At 44.8% G+C, this 18,162-nt stretch overlaps 1 protein-coding gene across 6 annotated transcripts in view; it reads left to right on the plus strand.

The window, feature by feature from the left end:
• EXTL3 (exostosin like glycosyltransferase 3) overlaps positions 1–18,162 on the plus strand; it is a 221,763-nt gene that overhangs the window by 123,889 nt on the left and 79,712 nt on the right. The window contains exon 3 of one of the 6 annotated variants that reach the window (XM_077812347.1): positions 12,841–12,888. The exons of the other annotated variants lie outside the window; for them this stretch is intronic. The gene's annotated coding sequence lies outside the window, so the exon portion shown is untranslated. The remainder of the gene's footprint in view (positions 1–12,840; positions 12,889–18,162) is intronic. 6 annotated transcript variants of the gene reach the window in all.

An 18,162-nucleotide genomic window follows, 5' to 3' on the forward strand; every position in this document is an offset into this window, starting at 1 on the left:
TCCTGGTTCTGGCACAGATAACTGATGGAGAGTCTGTGCTCTAAAGATCATCCGCTCTAAGGATCTGACCCTGCAAACTCTACTGAGTGCAGTAATTACTCCCTTGGGGTAATTACTGAAGGAGATAGTTCTGCTCATGGTGATAATCACTTTGCTGGGTAGGAAGTGTTTTTGGGTTCAGGCACTAAGAACTACAACAAACAGGGAGTGCGGTGGACTGCGAGACAGATAGGAGAAAGGCATGAAGAGGCCAATATGAAAGCTTCTCAACTGGCCACATAGGGCATGTGTCTAGCAAGTTTGTCTAAATTCTTATGTTTATTCTTAATATTTTATTATTCAAATATAATTTTAGAACAAATATTTGTCTATAAAAGTCCTTGCCCTGGAGAGCTTATGATACCAGATTATGAGTAACATGTGAAGGGTGAAGGGAGAGCTATAGAGTCAAATACTTATTGTGTTTATATACATTGATTAATACCTTTGCAAAGTAAAAAGTTATAGCTAGAAAAATAAAGTGCTAGCTATTCCCCCTTTGCCTCCTCAATGTAGCCATCATGAGCTAGTTGATTTCTGATAGTTGTTGCAAGATGCATGAGTCTTGAGGGTGATGGACAGGAGAGAAAGAGAGGATTTTTTAAAATGTAGGTGTTCCCTCCCTTTAAATCTGGTTGTCCCCAGCAAAGTAACTTTGCTCCAGACTTGTGAAATCCAGAGCTGGTTGACACTGTGGCAGCTAAGTCAGTAGTGGAGGCTATGACCAAACTGGGGTTCATCAAGAATTTTAACCAGGGACTAGTCAAACAGAGTTGCAATGTATTTGTGTGTGTCTGTAAATCTCTCCTCATCTGATGCACATTTCTCAGTGATGTATTTATTGTATATCTTTTTAAAAGCTCCAAACGGACGAAGAATGGTTTTCCTGACTGCCCAGTATGCAGTCATTAGCTGGCTTACCTTGCTTCTTCCATCTGACATCAGCTGTGCCTGCAGCCAGTGTCATTGGTGTGAGTAGTGAGTGCTATCCCAGGTAGCTCTTCAGCAGTGGAAGTCTCTCATGTTTGCAAAATACAGAAGAGCAAATCTGATATGGAATGAAATACTTTATTTTCAAGTATAAGAATCCAGAGAATGGGAGGGTGGGTGGATGGATGTGGGGAGAGGTGTGTGAAGACACATGTGCTTTCTTTCCTCCAAAAAAGTTTGATTACATCTAAAAAACAGCTAAAATTGCAGTAATTTTCTGACAAGTCAAAGTACAGTAAATCCAGGGACGTCAGATTACAGTACAATAACATGTAATGGATCACGTACACTTGCTCACTCCTGCACCACTTTACAGGCTGGCTGTTCATCAGACAAAAGCCACGTGTCTTTCTTTTCCCTCAGAAAACTGAACAAACGCTAAACACCCAGCAAACCTAAACTTTGAATCAGTACTGACTTGGGGAAATGTTTTTTTCCAAATCTAATTAGTAATCTGATGATTGGACCATTCTTAAGCAGCTTCCATCTTAACAATAAAGAAACTCTGACTGTACTTGGCAGAAGCTCTTATACATAATTTAGATCATAATTAGGTGCATTAGCACACTTTATATGGCTCTCAGGGGACCAGAAAGTCTAGGTGTACTGGTTAATTTCTTTCTTTCCTGATTGTTTACTGCTCTTGGGAGATTTCACTCGGAGTCCATGTGTCACTGGCTTCATGTGGCTGCATTTAGAGTTGTGAGTTGCAAGTCTTTGGATCATCAGGTAGTATCTGGAGAGCAGTTAACCTGGTGGGAGGGTTTCTCCCCAGTGAAAATGTGCCACAGGGAGTACAGAATACTTGGAAAGAAGGTGAGATGAGATGAGATAATGGAACAAAAGTAGGGGCCTGATCTGGCATGTTGCTGAGTTTCCTGCACCAGTAGTGACTTAATTGCGAGGTGAGGATGCTTAGAATGCCTAGTGATCGGTGTACATTTTATCTAAAATCATAAGCTCTTCTCAGAAAAAGCTGTATTTAGGAGTATGAAGTACTCGCTCCAGGTAATTCTGCTTAAGCAGTTAAACATAAGCAATCCTAATTTTTAAAAAGCTGCCGGAAAGCTTTCCAGCGCTCCATCATAATGGACTATCCTATATCCATCAGTTTGCTTCGATATTTGGTCATGAATCCGGTCCCGCTTTGTCTTGAAATCTCTCCCTTGAATGAAGAGCCTGTTACTGCTTTTGTAAACAGTTGTTTTTACTCGGTTAGTTCAGAATATCTCCTCTTAAAAGTTTGGAAGTAACATTTCTAGCCTTTTCAATCACTCCTTTGGAGACGCGCATAACCCCCCCTTCCATGTTCATTTTATATTTTTTTATTAAATATGCAAAAGTGTAAGTTAATTTAACATCATAATTATTAGTAGTCGTATAGTAAGGTCTAGAAGCCTTGCTGAGATCAGGGCCCCTTTGTGCTCGGTGCTGTACATACAGACAGACACAGATTGTCCCTGACTCAGAGTTTATAATCTAAAAAGACAAGCCAGACAAAGGGCTGGAAGAAGGAAGTATTATCTCCATTTTATAGATGGGAAACTGAGGCACAAGAAAATCTAATGACTTGCCCAAGATCACACATGGAGACTGTGGTTGAGCCAGGTATTGAACCCAGATCTCCCAAGTCCCAGCCCAGTGCCTTAAACACAGAACCAGCTGGTCTCACATTAGGGTTACAAATTTAAATGCACAAAAGTTAGGAAACAAGTTAAATTTGTGATAACATAAACATGCCCACACTGCACATCCTTAGGGTCTAGCAAAACAAACAGATCTCTAGCATGTAGCACAACATAATTAACTTTGCCCAAGGTTACAAAATCTGCTTTGATTTGACTTCAGTGGCAAAACTTTGGTGACTCGTGTCTCAGCATTGTGAGAAGGCTGATGCCGTATTGTTGTGATAGTGGCCCGCATCCTTCCCTTGTGCTGTGATCCTGTCAATTCTCCCAAGCTGGGTAGGCCTGGTCTGTACTGGGATGAGAGACTGTAAAATAAAACCATTGTGTAGTATTTCTGGTGTTTGTATAGACCCAGATTCTGCCACCCTTGCCCATACTTGAGTAGTACCTTGCTGTACAAGTAGTCCCATTGCTTTCCATAGGGTTATTGGCAGAGTACCATACTACTTTGCAGGGGTAGGAGTGATGGCGTGTTTCCTGTACCGTGCTATTCTTTCTGAATTTGTTCTACCCCAGTGTGACATTATAGGTGCTCTGCTGCTGGAGGTACTGCCTCTCGCATGAAATATGAAAAAGACATTGATACCTGAAGTTGTGAAAAATCTCTTGGCAATTACAATAGCACAGGGGCAATGGGGTTTTGGGGTGGAGTGTATTAACCACAGTGTCTGAGCCAAATTCTACTTCCAGTAGTTACATGCTATCTGTCTACATTCCTCCTTCAGCTCCAACTGGACATGGTAGCTGCTGGGTCCTGTTAAACAGCAGCTGTGTTTCAGTTCAGAGGTGGCTGCACTTCAGGGATGGAAGAAGCTAACTCTGCTTTGGGAGCTTCAGGAGGAAGGACACTTCCTCACCCCAGGGACAGGTTAGGTTTAAAATGCATTGTATGAATCTAACAAAACATGCAGGGGCACCAATCCCAGGCAGGGAGTAGCCAGTTGGTGATGGGGAGCTATGGGGGTCTCGCTTCTGCTAGGCAGCTGGGCAGTTTGAGCTGCAGAAGTGAACCTTGTGGTCTTCAAAAGTTTCTGTTTTTCTCTCCTTCAAACACCCACCCCTCCAAAAAAAAAAAAAAAGTCGGGGGGGGGGATGGATTGGGACTCTAGGTTTCGATCTGCAGGCAGTTATAATCTCAGTGCCTGGCTCCTGTTTTAAAATCAATTTGTGGGGAGGGGGAGAGAGAGAGAAACTTTCATTATGGGTTTTCATCTGAAGAAGTGGTTTTTTACCCACGAAAGCTTATGCCCAAATAAATCTGTTTGTCTTTAAGGTGCCACCGGATTCCTTGTTGTTTTTGTGGACACAGACTAACACGGCTACCCCCTAACACTTGACATTTTGGGATTGCTAATCTTTTCTTTATGCTCCTGAATAGACCCTCCTCCTCCTCTGTAGAAGCAAACTAGTTTCCCTGGACTTGGTCTGGCTAGCAGACTCTATCAAGCACTGTGCTGCCCACTTTCCCTCCTGTCAATGGTAAGGGGGAATGCACATGTGTGATGCCCTAGAGCTGTGTTACTCAACAACCAGTCCAGGGACTGGCACCAGTCCCTGAGATCTCCATGACACAGTTTAGGAAGGCAGCAAGCCAGTGCCTGGTATCAAAAAGGCTGAGAAATGCTGCCCTTTATCTTCACTGAGTCACCACTTTCCCATAAATGCAAAGTCACAGTTTTCCCCCCGTATAGTTTGAATCTTTCTTTCTATTCTGCTCGTGTTGCCAATACATGTGGGGTCCTTCGGTTTCTCTTCTTCGTATCTCTCCATTACGATGTGTGTCCTTTTTCTATGGCCCGGGAGCCAATTCCTCTGGAGCCGTTCACCTCTGCTTCTGGACCAGATGGGGAGAGGTGACTTGAGCCCCGTACAGGGCTTCCTTATCACTTGGCACCAAGCACAATGTCCCCAGTGAGTCTCAATGCCAGTGACACTCTGAACCAGGACTCGAAGGGGCACTAGACCCCCAGGCAGGTGTCCAGATACAGCTACTCTTGCAGTATTTTCTATATCACTCCTTCTCGATTTAACTGTAGCCACAGATCGGATAGGATGTGGAAACCCTTTAACAGTTCACAGCACGGTAAATTAGGACAGGAAGTGTGAAACCTAATGCAACCTGTTATCTAGTCAAGAGCCACAAGTGTCCTTGGTGCTGTACAGAGCATAAGGGAAGACCCTCTGTCCCTGTCATGAGGAGCTTATAGTCCAAACAGACCATGTTTGGGCACAAAAACCCATTGTAGGTCTAGAGCAGTGCTACTCAAAGTGGTGATCCGCGAGCCATCGGCTGCCGGTCTGCGCGCACATTGGGAAAAAAAATTGCCGGTTCCCCACATCAGACAGCTTGAGAAGCACTGGGCTGGAGGATGGTGATTTCTGTTTGTCAAGTGTGAGCCTGAGCAGTCCAGGCCAGCAACGTAGCTTTCAAAATGGATTCTACGAAGGTAAGCTGGCTTAGTGGAATGTACCCCTTATGAAAATTATGTTAGTATCATTAAAGGCCAGAGGTGATGGGGATGTTGGTTTTATGTCTGGCCTGAAAGAAAGTACTTCCAGCATTAAAGCCCCTCCATGCATCTGTTTGTGGTGCTTCAGTGCTTAGTTGTGGGGAGGCATGTCCACAGCTGAATTGCTGGGTTTCCATCCAAGCACTGAGCTGTTTTGCTTGCCAGATCAGTTGGAAACTCAGCCCACATGGCATGGTTGCAGCCATAGGTCTGTATTTCTGAACTTAACTCCCCTGGCATTATTTTGTTTAAGTTAAGCTTGAAGAGAACATCATCAGGCAGACTGGTACAGGCTCTGCTGAGCTCATGTAGAGAGCTACAAGCACATAGGAGGGGCAGGATTAGGGTTGCCAACCCTCCAGGATTGTCCTAGAGTCTCCAGGAATCAAAGATTAATTTTTAATAAAGATTATGTCATGTGATGAAATCTCCAGGAATCCATCCAACCAAAGTTGGCAACTCTAGGTAAGATACCATCAGGCTCTTACTATTTGTAGCCAGTTCACAGACAGCTTTCTCAGTACCTGTGCAAAGTAATCTGTTGTGACCCTCACATCCTCCTCTGGTGAGCTCTGAGTATGTAGCAAGCAACCATTTCTCCTTGTTCCAGTTTCTCTGCCGGTTGCACCACCCTTTACCTCTTTGCTAGGAGCCCTGCTGCTTTACAGTGTTTGATCAGAACATACTTGGCCATTAAACTTAGAATCATAGAATATCAGGGTTGGAAGGGACCCCTGAAGGTCATCTAGTCCAACCCCCTGCTCGAAGCAGGACCAATTCCCAGTTAAATGATCCCAGCCAGGGCTTTGTCAAGCCTGACCTTAAAAACCTCTAAGGAAGGAGATTCTACCACCTCCCTAGGTAACGCATTCCAGTGTTTCACCACCCTCTTAGTGACAAAGTTTTTCCTAATATCCAATCTAAACCTCCCCCACTGCAACTTGAGACCATTACTCCTCGTTCCGTCATCTGCTACCATTGAGAACAGTCTAGAGCCATCCTCTTTGGAACCCCCTTTCAGGTAGTTGAAAGCAGCTATCAAATCCCCCCTCATTCTTCTCTTCTGCAGGCTAAACAATCCCAGCTCCCTCAGCCTCTCCTCATAAGTCATGTGTTCTAGACCCCTAATCATTTTTGTTGCCCTTCGCTGGACTCTCTCCAATTTATCCACATCCTTCTTGTAGTGTGGGGCCCAAAACTGGACACAGTACTCCAGATGAGGCCTCACCAATGTCGAATAGAGGGGAACGATCACGTCCCTCGATCTGCTCGCTATGCCCCTACTTATACATCCCAAAATGTCATTGGCCTTCTTGGCAACAAGGGCACACTGCTGACTCATATCCAGCTTCTCGTCCACTGTCACCCCTACGTCCTTTTCCGCAGAACTGCTGCCTAGCCATTCGGTCCCTAGTCTGTAGCGGTGCATTGGATTCTTCCATCCTAAGTGCAGGACCCTGCACTTATCCTTATTGAACCTCATCAGTTTTCTTTTGGCCCAATCCTCCAATTTGTCTAGGTCCTTCTGTATCCTATCCCTCCCCTCCAGCGTATCTACCACTCCTCCCAGTTTAGTATCATCCGCAAATTTGCTGAGAGTGCAATCCACACCATCCTCCAGATCATTTATGAAGATATTGAACAAAACCGGCCCCAGGACCGACCCTTGGGGCACTCCACTTGATACCGGCTGCCAGCTAGACATGGAGCCATGCTCACCTCCAAGTCATGGAGACTTGCTCACCTTTATTGTGTGTCTGTCTCTTTAAAATCTTGCAGAGCCACATGCATGGAAATCCTGTCTTGACAAGTGTGTTTGGGTTATCACTTCAGTCAGAAAAGTTGGTGATCCACATCCTGGGGCATGGCTCTGACCTCATTGTGGTTTGGTCAAGGGACAGAGACCGTAGCAGACTCACGCTCCATAGCTGCTCTGGCTGTGCAGAAGATTCTGTGAGCTACGTAAAGATTATGTAGGAAGAAGTCTTTGATTTTTATTCCCTTGCAATCCACCTTTACTAGACTTCATAATTGAGCTATTGATTAGCAGCCCATGTTTGTACCGAAACACTCATTGTTCAAATGACTGTTCAGTTGGAGCTATTGGATTGCCTATGCAAAAGCATTATTTGATTTGTATTGTTGTACTGTCAAGCTTGTGATGTTAATAGTGTGTTCCTTTTCAGTCTCTGAATTGTGGTGTGGTAGCTCGTATATGTGCATCAGTGCTCTCTATGGGATGAAATCAGTATTGCTTAACTGAGTGGCATAGGCCCTATACTGCTAACAGCTAATGGAGATTCTTCTTTAGCTCAAGTGGGAGGAGCTGTGCTTTTGGAGCACGGCTATTCTTGGTGTTGCTGTGAAGCTCTGCGTGGCTCTGGATTTACTTCAGTGCAGTCATGAGTGCTACATAGATCTGTATTACAGAAGTTGAGAAATATAATACTGAGCAATTTAATTGTTTTAATTTAGCATCTTCCATATAATATGCGTAATCCTTAGCTGTATGATCTGTTCACATGCCTGAGAACTTCCCAGTGCTGTTGTGTCCCTGTTAAATTGCATGTGCTGGTTCCCTGCATAAATGCATAATATGGTTATCTGCTTGTGGCCTTGAATTTCAAATGCAGCTCCTTATTATAGAATCATAGAATATCAGGGTTGGAAGGGACCTCAGGAGGTCATCTAGTCCAACTCCCTGCTCAAAACAGGACCAATCCCCAATTTTTGCCCCAGATCCCAAATGGCACCTCAAGGATTGAACTCACAACCCTGGGTTTAGCAGGCCAATGTTCAAACCACTGAGCTATCCCTCCCGAAATAAGACTTCTTTTTCTGATCTCTGAATCAAAGCCATGGCAATAGAAAGCCCTGAGCACACAGCCCCTCTCCTGGCCCTCACCAGCCGGGAAGGGACCTCAGGTCATCAGTCCCCAGATGGCCTCCTCAAGGATTGAACTTGCAACCCTGGGTTTAGCAGGCCAATGCTCAAACCACTGAGCCATCCCTCCCCCATGAATGACACAAGCACCTCCGGATAAGTAACTAACGAGAATGTTCAGGAGATCTTATCAGCTAATCAGTCTTCTTCTGAAACATAAGGTTGAAAAAAGAAAAGGAGTACTTGTGGCACCTTAGAGACTAACCAATTTATTTGAGCATAAGCTTTTGTGAGCTACAGCTTATGCTCAAATAAATTGGTTAGTCTCTAAGATGCCACAAGTACTCCTTTTCTTTTTGCAAATACAGACTAACACGGCTGTTACTCTGAAACCTGTCATAAGGTTGAAAGTATCACTTTACAGATGTGTGAAAAGAGCATGAGGTGTGATGTCTCTTCACTGAAATGGTGAGAAGGGCATGAAAAACACTAGTTGAGCAGAAAGAACAGGACTATTCAGATCTTCTACGTGCCTAATTCCACGTCTCTACACACTCAGCTTCTGCAGTTTTTCAGGGGATGGTGCTCTGACACCATGGTGATGGGCCTGGTATAAGAACCTAAACAGAATAGAATTGGCGGGGCATACAGGCAGTGCGGTCTGTTCTCTTGAGAATGGAGATAGAGCTAGTTCCCTTTCTGAATAGGGTAGTAGGATACTGATAAAATAATGTGCATTATTGCCCTCTACTTGATGAAGTAGAGTTGCCTGTCTATGGGTATGTGTACATGGGGATAAAAAATCCGTAGCTGACCTTGGTCAGCTGACTCAGGCACTTGGGGCTCAGGCTTCAGGGCTGAAAAATTGCTGTGTAGACATTCAGGCTCAAGCTGGAGCCTGAGCTCTGTGTCCCCCCTGTGTAGGTTCTGGCTCCAGTCTGAACCCAAATGTCTACAAAGCAATTTTCAGCGCTATGAGTCTGAGTCAGCTGACCTGGGCCAGCGGTGGCCGTGTGTTGGGGCTTTTATCCCCATGTAGACGTACCTAAAGTGGCATAGGCTCTATGCTGCTAAGCTAGAGCAGTCTGATTCTTACAGCTTTGCAATAAATTGACTCGGAAGAAGGAGACAGGAAGGGACCGTCTCAGATGTGGGGAGGGGGAGTTCTGAAGCTGAGCCAGAGTGGGGAGTTGCCACAGTCTCGGCTAGTGGTGACCAGGTCACAGTTGGAGAAGAGAGAATATTTTTTTTTTGAGCTCAGCTTTGAAATGAATAGTGAGCTGATGAGGGAGGAGAGCTGCTGCAGGGGTCAGCATCTGCACAGAAGAAAGCTCTTGCATCAGGAGTGGCAAGGGTGCATGGGGAGACAGAGGAGTCTAGTGCTGTGCTGGTGGAGGGGGATGGCGGGGGAAGGGGAGAGATCTGTGAGGTGGAGTGGGCTGAGTTCCTGGGAAGGTTTTAAAAGCAAGGAGAGTAGTGTGGAACTGCATCCTGAAAAGAACAGGCAGCCCAGTGGAGTTTTCTGAGCGATGGGGAAAGTGTAGGAGGTGTAATGTTCAAATAAATTTGTTAGGCTCTAAGGTGCCACAAGTCCTCCTTTTCTTTCTGTAGGAGGGAGAGAGGCAGCATTTTGCAGTGACTAGTGTCTAGCTAGCAGGGACTTTCGTGGTTCTCTGTGACCCCTCCAACAGATGCTGCTGCAGGAGGCAGCCTGTGAATTAACAAGGCCCTGTGACCTGTAGGGCACATTAGATCTAAGTTATGCAGCAAGCCTTCATCACCCCCAGTCTGTTCAGCAGAGCTGTACAGTAACTCCTCGTTTAACGTCGTAGGTATGTTCCTGAAAAATGCTACTTTAAGTGAAACGATGTTAAGCAAATCCAATTTCCCCATAAGAATTAATGTAAATAGGGGATGTTAGGTTCTAGGGAAATTTTTTTCGCCAGACAAAAGACTATATATATCATACACACACACACACACAGTATAAGTTTTAAACAAACAATTTAATACTACACACAGCAATGATGATTGTGAAGCTTGGTTGAGGTGGTGGGGTCAGAGGGTGGGATATTTCCCAAGGAATGCCTTGCTGCTAAATGATGAACTAGCACTGGGCTGAGCCCTTGAGGGTTGACACGTTGTTAATGTAGCCTCACACTCTACAAGGCAGCAGGAATGGAGGGAGGAGACACACACCGTGTGTGTGTGTGTGAGAGAGAGAGACGCACATTGCCCATTTAAGTATGGTGACCGCACCCTAAGTACACTACCTTTTTAAGTAGATCAGCAAGTTGAGGCTGCAGCTGCTGCCAGAAAGCTCCCTCTGTCCTGAGCCCTTTTGTGTGTGTCCCCTGCTCTGTGGAGATGGGGTACAAGAGCCGGGGGAGGGAGACATTAGCACCCCTCTTCCCCCCTGCACAGCAAGCAGGAGGCTCCCGGGAGCAGCTCCAAGGCAGAGGTCGGGAGCAGCACATGGCAGTGGGGGGAGGGACAGCTGAATTGCCAGCAATTGATAGCCTGCTGGGCAGCTGCCATATGGGGAACTTAGGAGAGCTGATGGGGGGCTGCCGGTCCACCCGGGTTCCAAGCCCCCACCACTAGCTCCAACGGGCTGCTCTTCCTGCAAGCAGTGGACAAAGCAGGCGGTTGCCAAATAATGTTATACAGGAGCATTGCTCAACTTTAAACGAGCATGTTTCCTAATTGATCAGCAATGTAACAGCATTAACCAGGATGACGTTAAATGAGGAGCTATTGTACCTAATTATGCATTAGAATGGGAATTATGTAGCAGTGTTAGTTACTAAACTATTTGATAACCTTTGGTTTTGTGGAGATAATCTAAATACGCACCACAAAGTAGAGCCATTAGTGTTTGCATTGCAGCAGGGGGACATCACTCCTGCAAGACTATTGGAGACATGCACAGAGGGAGGAGCCCTCTTATGCTGCAGGGCCTGCTGGGGAAGCAAGTGGCATGTAAAAGAAACTGAGACGCTCTTGCATGGGGCTAGATTCAGGCTCCCAAACTGTGGGGGGGTTGTGCTGCACTTGTAGGCTTAGGAGCTCCATGTTGTACCTGGCTGTCCAGTTCCAAGGGCATGCAGGAATGGAGCTCCAGGGGGCAGCCCGTTTCCCACCTACAAGCTTTCATTTGTTCCCCTCTGAACTATGTGCTTCTTCTGCCCTGCTTTTCACTGAGAAAGGCCTGGTGTGGCAGGCTCCTGTCACCCCTGCTGCTCCAAATTGCCAAGCACCTCCTTGTCCCCCTTCCAGCCATGCAGGAACAGGTACAAGAAACATGCTCAGCTCCCTCATGTGGAGGAGTGAGACAAATAGCTGAGGGGCTGGGAGAGGCCAGCAAAAGGGGCCGAAACACTTAAGTATGTGGTTTAGACTTGCAATAGATAAAATGACACAAGTATCTATGTATGAGGAGCTGCATTTAGTATCGACGAAGCTCCGGTCATGGATCTGTCTGCCTGGAGCTGAGATCACTAACTGTATTAAATTAGGGGTGTATATGATTTGATTTAGTTGGGGTTGGTCCTGCTTTGAGCAGGGGGTTGGACTAGATGACCTCCTGAGGTCTTTTCCAACCCTAATCTTCTATGATTCTTAGGCTGGTGAAAGGAGCAAAGCCACCAAACACATTGTCTTCTGGAACCTCCTGTAAATCAGGGTGAGACTCAACTGATCTTTAAAGCCCTTTTGAGTGCCTTGGGTGGGAGACTCTACATAAATCCAGTTCTTGCTGGTTAAGGCTGATCATCTGAATGAGACAGGGAATATTAGTCCCATTTTTCAGGTCCAGAAGTCTTGCCCTCTCTGTGTTACCCCTGTGCATCTCTTCCCCATCTCAGAGCTCCAATCTCCAGCTTTTCCAAGTTAAAATCCTGTTTAAAGAATCGTCTTCCACAAGGGCCACAAATACTATCCCACTTTACCTTTCAACCCTGTGGATCTTATTTGTGCATGTCTTTTAGATTGTGAGTCCCTTCAGGAGCGGATAGTCTTATTTATGTCTTATACAGCACTGAGCATGTTTTACAGATCGAGAAACTGAGGTACGCAGTGTTTAAATGATTTGCCTGGGATTATAGATTGATAAATGGCAGAGGTCTCCTGGTCTCCTGACTCTCAGTCCTGTGGGCGATGTTGCTTCTTCCTTGGAAAAGTGTACCCTAACCCAGAGAACAGTGGTTGTTGAATCAGTTTTTCTGAAGCAAGACCAATGCAAAAACAGGAAGAGAGAGAGAATGTCTTGCCAATTACAAGACTAGACCAAGTAAGAAAGCCTCACCCTCTGCTTTGAACTCTTCTCCAGAGTGTGTATTAGGAGCTATAGATTTTTGTCTCATATTGATTTTGGGAAGACAACAGTTACAGTACGTTTACAAGAAAATGAAGCTGTGAGAAGCTTTTGAATTTGTATAAGCTCAATACTTCCATTGTTACTGGAAAGCATAATGGCTGAATTCCCTGGTTGTCTTGTGACCAAATAACTGAGTGCGGGGAGGTGTTCGTGGGGTAGGGTTAGCAAGTTAAAGAAGTAAAAATTCTACAATATATCCATGAATTGAAAGAGAGCATCTAACCCTTTTTTGAACCATAGTAAAGGAAGATGGTTCACAAACAGCTGTACCATGCGAGGGACTGTAGTCCAGTGGTTAGAGCAGGGGAATGGGAATGAGAACTCATATTTTAGTTTTTGGTTTCTCCACAGGTTCACCTTGGACATAACCTGGTAATATAACTCTCTAATAACACGTAGGTATGTACTTCAGCAGTATCATAAGGTAAACTTACTACTTGTAAATCTCTTTGCAGTCCTTCATGAAAAGTGATAAGTGCAGATTATTAGTATAACTTTATCCTACTATAGAATCATTGAAGTAAGAGATGGAAAAGAGAGACCGTATTGGTCTAGTCCATCCCTCCTCCAGGTGGGTATGTGTGTAATTGTTAACTAATGTATTATCTCTAATGCTTTGCCTAGTCTAGTTTCCAATAGTCTTAGAGGCAGATCTTTCATCTCTTCCTTTTGGATTCTATAGTCCACGGATCTCGCTGTCAGCATAAATAATATCCAAGTTGTTGGGTCAGGCGTGTTCAGTCTTTCAAATTGCCTCGGCATCCTCCTTCCTTTATTTTTACCTAAGAGGTAAAAATATTCTCAAGAGTGAATTGTCATTGGTAATCCCAGAGATGTGCTGCTGATAACCTTGTCTTCATCTTGAGTTCTTGGCTGTCTGTAAGCTATTGGCTTTCATGCCTTTGCTAAGAGTGCCAGTTCAATTACTCAGAAGCACCTGCGGCTGTTAGAAGTTTAAATGAAGATATTAGTGTCAGGTATCTCATTGCTAAACACATATATTTGAATGTTGAAAAGCTGCATTTTCCTATTAGGTCTGAATAGTCTCTCATATTTGCTAATTTTGCATCTACTGGGTGGATCATAGCTCTTTATTAGTAGCCATTGCGCTCTTCCATATCAAACTTATTGCCTTGCAAGTGTGAAAAAATTGTTTAAGATAGTTGGTTCTATGAATCGAAAATAGGTAGGTCTAGTGGAATGAACACAGGACTGCGTGCCAAGAATGCCAGGGTTCTAATCCAAGAACTGTCACTGACTTCTTCAGTGTCCTTAGGTAAGTCACTTAACCCCTGTGCTTCAGTTTCCCCATCTGTAAAATTGAGTTATTGCTTACCTCCATTCCTTTCAGGGTTAGTGAAGACTGATTAGTTACACTTATAAAGCACTTTGAAGGTGGGATACGATGTAAATGCTAAGTTTTATTTTATTTTTAATGTTTGTTAAAACTTTTCTGCTTTATGTTTTGTCAAGGTTCCTTCCCCACTCTGAACTCTAGGGTACAGATGTGGGGACCTGCATGAAAGACCCCCTAAGCTTATTCTTACCAGCTTAGGTTAAAAACTTCCTCAAGTACAAACTTTGCCTTGTCCTTGAACCCTATGCTGCCACCACCAAGCATGTTAAACAAAGAACAGGGAAAGAGCCCACTTGGAGATGTCTTCCCCCCAATATATCCCCCTAAGCCCTACACCCCCTTTCCTGGGGAAGGCTTGATAAAAATCCTCACCAATTTGCATAGGTGAACACAGACCCAAACCCTTGGATCTTAAGAACAATGAAAAAGCAATCAGGTTCTTAAAAGAAGAATTTTAATTAAAGAAAAAGTAAAAGAATCACCTCTGTAAAATCAGGATGGTAAATACCTTACAGGGTAATCAGATTCAAAACATAGAGAATCCCTTTAGGCAAAACCTTAAGTTACAAAAAGACACAAAAACAGGAATATACATTCCATTCAGCACAGCTTATTTACCAGCCATTTAAACAAAAGAAAATCTAACGCATTTCTAGCTAGATTACTTACTAACAAGTTCTAATACTCCATTCCTGTTCTGTTCCCGGAAAAAGTATCACACAGACAGACCCTTTGTTCTCTCCCCCTCCCTCCAGCTTTGAAAGTATCTTATCTCCTCATAGGTCATTTTGGTCAGGTGCCAGCGAGGTTATCTTAGGCCTGGTCTACACTGGAAGGGGGGGAGGGTTTCGATGTAAGATACGCAACTTCAGCTATGAGGTCTTAGATCGACTTAGAATCACTTACTTGGCGACCTCGCAGCGCGGGATTGACAGCCGCCGCTTCCCCATCAACTCCACCTCCACCTCTCACCCTGGTGGAGTTCTGGAGTCAACGGCAGAGCGATTGGGGATTGATTTATCGTTTCTACACGAGATGCGATAAATCGATCCCCGGTAGATCGATCACTAACCGCTGATCCGGTGGGTAGTGTAGACGTGGTCTTAGCTTCTTAACCCTTTACAGGTGAAAGGGTTTTGCCTCTGGCCAGGAGGGATTTTATAGTTCTGTATACAGAAAGGTAGCTACCCTTCCCTGTATATTTATGACATCCCTGTGCCTCAGTTTCCCCATCTGTAAAATTGTGTTATTGCTTACCTCCATTCCTTTCAGGGTTGGTGAGGACTGATTAGTAACACTTATAAAGCACTTTGAAGGTGGGATATGATGTAAATGCTAAGTTTTATTTTATTTTTTAGTGTTTGTTAAAACTTTTCTGCTTTATATTTTGAATCACACACAGTGGAAATAAACTTGATCATAACTGGTGCAGATCTGTTAGGTCCCATCCACCCCGCTCTGCTGGGCCAGGGCAGGATTGTTGCCTATGTTACATTTTTTAAGTGTTTTATCTAGTTTAGTCTTCAAAGTGTTGAGTGATGATTTATTTTTCACTTTTCTCAGCTCTCTTCATTACTTCAAGTGGGAAGGGTTATTTTTAGGCCTTCAGAAGTCATTGGACATTGGGCACCATATAGAGCAGTGGTTCTCAGCCCCTGGGGGTATGCAGTGGTCTTCCAAATGGGTACATCAGCTCATCTAAACATTTGCCTAATTTTACAACAGACTACATAAAAAGCACTAAGTCAGTACAAACTATACTCCTGGGGGAATTCTGTGCCAAAAAATTAAAAATTCTGCACACAATATTTTAAAATTCTGCAAAATTCTGCATAGTTTATTTGTCAAAATAACACAATATAATCACACCAGTTTCAATTATTTTTGATCATTTATATCAAAATACCTGTCAGCAAGTATGTCTGTAACAATACAGACAACAGAAAAGATTCCTTACTAGGCATATTAATACAGTATTCTGAGTAATAATTCATTTAAACTACAATACAGAACTGAATTTCCCGCACCCCTCAGTAGCAGTGCAAAGGCTTGGGGAAGTCACGGGTAATGGAGGATCTGAGGGAGAGGGAAGTAAATTGCTGGGAAGGAGCCTGGGTGTGAACTTGGAGAGTTGTTAGGTATGAGAGGAAAAAGTATGGAACAGGTGTTTGTCTATTTTTGTGGGGGTGAGGGGCAGGAGGGGATTGTTAGGGAGCTTCCCTCATGCAGACCCTGGCTGACCCCTAGCCTCTCCCATTCAGTCAGGCACATCTGCCTCTGTCCCCATGTGTCCTTGCACCCCCTGTCCATGTGTCCCTTCACCCCCACTCGGACACCCACTCCCCACATCCCTGTGTCCGTGCATCCCCTCCTCCATCCCTATGTCTCTGTGCCCCCACGCAGCCACTCCCTTGTCCCTATGTGTCTCTGTACCCCGTCCTCATGTGTCTCTGTGCCCCCACTCAGCCACCCCCTGTCCATGTCCCTGTACCACCTCTCCCTGTCCCCATGTGTCTCTGCAGCTCCCTTTCCCATGTGACCCCGTGCCTCCGTTCCCATTCAGCCCCTGCCCCAGTCTGTCCTCCCCAACTAGCCCTTATGAGACCCTATCTGATCCCCCTAGCACCCCACACTTCTGTCTCCCCATAGCCCCTATCTCCTGATCTGGCCTGCGGTGAAGAAGGCACTGCAGGCTCTCTCTCTTCCCTTGCTGGCGGGGAGCTGCTGCTTTGTTCTAGCTCCACAGTGCCGTCTGGTGGGCAAAAGGAAGAACTACAGAAGTTATTTTGTGCTGGGAGCTGCTGCTGTTCTTGCATCACACTACTCTCTGGTGGGCAAAAGGCAGAACTGCAGCATGATTTCGGCAGAAGCTTTTTTCTGCACAAAAAAATATGTGGGACTCAATTCTGCATGTGAGCAGTAGCGCAGAATTCCCCCAGGAGTAAAACTAAAATTTCATACAGACAATGACTTATTTATACTGCTCTATATACTATACACTGAAATGTATAATAGTACAATATTTATATTCCAATCAGTTTATTTTATAATTATATGGTAAAAATGAGAATGTTAGCAATTTTTCAGTAATAGCATGCTGTGACACTTTTTTTGTATTTTTATCTGATTTTGTAAGCAAGTAGTTTTTACGTGAGGTGAAACTTGGGGTATACAAGACAAATCAGACTGCTGAAAAAGGGGTACAGTGGTCTGGAAAGGTCGAGAGCCACTGATATAGAATTCTCATTATTTCTGGAAAGCCAAAAAAGCTTATGCCATGTTACCGGCCTGCAGTGCTATGACAGGATGCATTGATTTTTATCTGCGCTTGGATAGTTTCTCTCTTTTGATCTCTCTCTCACGTACACTTTGACCTGCAGATCATAGGATTTGTCTTCACTGCCACATTTAACTTGAGTTAATCCTTTTGAGTTGCTCCTCTTGAGCAAGCCTAGCTCAGGTGACAGTGGCCACAAAGACAGGAGCCTGTGTATGTACTCAATTTGCTAGCCCACAGTGAAGCCCGTGATGCTGTCTCTTCACTGCTATTTTTAGCTGTGCTAGTTAGATTAAAGCTAGGACAATTGTGTCTGTCTGTGCAGTCGCACCTTTGGTTTCAGTGTAGACGTATCCTGTGAAAAAACCCTCAGGCAATACAGCGTGATTGGGTTAGCAGCTGGTGAGTTGTGCTAACTGGAGCTGTAGCCTGTAGCTGTGTCCGCACTACGTTACTACCTTGAGCGTCAGCAACACTGCAGCTTCTGCCCGTACCCCCTGAAGCACCACGTAAAATGAGCTAGAGATTGTGTGTGGCTGAGAACTGCGTTAGGGGCAATAAGTGCATTATATCTTGAGCTGACTGCGGGAAGACGAGCCCATCGAGATGAAGGCTGGCTTTGTGGTTAAGGCACTGGGGCTGAAACTCAGAAGATCTTGGTTCTGCTCCTGGTTCTTCCATAGACTCCTTGTGTGACCTTGGATTCCATGGCTCAGCAAACTCTCACACTTCCTGTTTTATCTGTTTAGAAGGTCAGATCTCTGGGAGAAGGATTCTTGAGTACAGTGTCTCACTGATCTCAGCTGGAGCCACTAGGCAGTACCGTAATACAAATCATTGCTAGCTGAACGTCCAGGGGAGCAGCAGACAGGGTACTCTATAGCTGGCTCCAATTTTAAAAGCCTAACCAGCAAACATTGCACATGTGATTTAGTTAGCATGTTCTCTCTCTCCTGCCCCCTCACTCCTCCCCCTAGCACAAGTCTGATTTCAAAGGCTAGAACATCCTGTCACCTGGGTGTTTGTGTCTTTTGTGTCT

This window comes from Eretmochelys imbricata, chromosome 3 (assembly GCF_965152235.1).
Source record: "Eretmochelys imbricata isolate rEreImb1 chromosome 3, rEreImb1.hap1, whole genome shotgun sequence".
In the NCBI taxonomy this organism is placed as follows: domain Eukaryota; kingdom Metazoa; phylum Chordata; order Testudines; family Cheloniidae; genus Eretmochelys; species Eretmochelys imbricata.